The sequence below is a fragment of the Sinocyclocheilus rhinocerous genome, unplaced genomic scaffold (genome assembly GCF_001515625.1).
Source record: "Sinocyclocheilus rhinocerous isolate Xijiao unplaced genomic scaffold, SAMN03320098_v1.1 C36626418, whole genome shotgun sequence".
Lineage (NCBI taxonomy): Eukaryota > Metazoa > Chordata > Actinopteri > Cypriniformes > Cyprinidae > Sinocyclocheilus > Sinocyclocheilus rhinocerous.
Window position 1 is genome coordinate 1 of NW_015784086.1, and position 1,406 is coordinate 1,406.

The 1,406-nt window shown below is 37.9% G+C and overlaps 1 long non-coding RNA gene across 1 annotated transcript; it reads left to right on the top strand.

Annotated features, from left to right (window-relative positions):
• Positions 1 to 94: 94 nt before the first annotated feature.
• On the top strand, positions 95 to 1,400 carry LOC107736312 (uncharacterized). Its single transcript, XR_001639634.1, has 3 exons — positions 95 to 280; positions 449 to 607; positions 704 to 1,400. It is a non-coding gene; the product is annotated as an uncharacterized LOC107736312 (long non-coding RNA).
• The last annotated feature ends 6 nt before the right edge of the window (positions 1,401 to 1,406 follow it).

Sequence of the window (1,406 nt, forward strand, 5' to 3'; positions counted from 1 at the left end):
TAAATACAGCATCATCTTCATTTCAGGCTGCAAAGCAACAAAATTTGATTATTATAAAGGGGGGTGATTCTTTTCTATACCCACTCTGTGTGTGTATATAAACCGCTTAATTACAAGGAACTATCTAAAAATATGTTAACTGAAATTTGTGTCTTATTTTTGGAAGGTGAGGAAAGCCCATCACTTCCTGAGATGTCTTTTCAGAATCCCCACATTGCACAGATGACGGAAGGTACCGACGGTTACGGAGACCATCATGTACCTAGAAACCTCAGTCAAGGTACCTCTTGTACTTAACCATGTGACAGTATGTCTCCGCTCAGAGAACTTCCTTTCTGAATTCCCCCAACTCCTTTGAACCTGGATCTTTTGTTCAGCAAACTTGAACCTTAAAGCAAGCAGAATTAGTGTGCAAGTAAAACAAAAGTTTTTTTATTTTTTATTTTAGAAACAGATAACAGCAGCACAGCATCAGAGGCATCGTACGTTAATGTACCACCTAAAAAAGAGAGGGAGGACCATTCTGCTGCATCTTCAGAGAGTGACTATGATGAACCTGGAACCTGGTGAAATCAACATGATGACTGCAAGAGATTTTTCTCAGCAGGTAAAGTATTAAAACAGTCAAAAACACACAAAACATCATTCTTTTAATTCTTCATTCTCTTTATACTGTGGACAATGATGTGCATTTATTATTTAGGACAGATGATTCACAACAACACGTCCCTGAAAACCATGGAATGTAACACAGACGGGCCCTTGCAATACCTGAGTGTTTGTTAAGAATATTCTAGAAGAAAAACAACAACAAAAAATTGACATTGTTCGTCTATTTTATAATAAACATTCTAAACAATTAACCATTCTATTATTAACCTCACAGATGGATCCAATCTCATTCTTTTTTTAACTCTCAATTGTGTAAAATGTAAAAAAATTTGCATGTGTATTTAGAATATTTGCATATGTTAAAGTCTTTCATTAATCAAAATAATAGTCTACACAATATAAATCAGCCACAGTGCTTCATCATTGTAAGGGAGAATGTGGCGTCGACAAAGACACTCACAATTACTTCACACACACAAAAAACCACACTCAGTGAAGAACACAAAACTTATTTTTGTTATCCAGCCCCACAAACCGCACAAAGCTAATTTTGAAAATGGCCAGCATTCTCTTTTGTGAGGAGAGAGCATGCAACACTTGCTTGTGGACACAGATACGATTTCAGAGAACTGTCGCAGACTTGTGTTCATTCTTTGTGTTTGCCGCAAACCCACTTTAGCTGCTGTTGTTCCCTCAGGTCTGAGAGCGTCAGGGTCGAGTGCCAGCTACATTGACAGGCGTACGCACGCCCACCCCTTTTCCTTCTTAGTTTGGCTTTTAGTTTGTGATAGTCC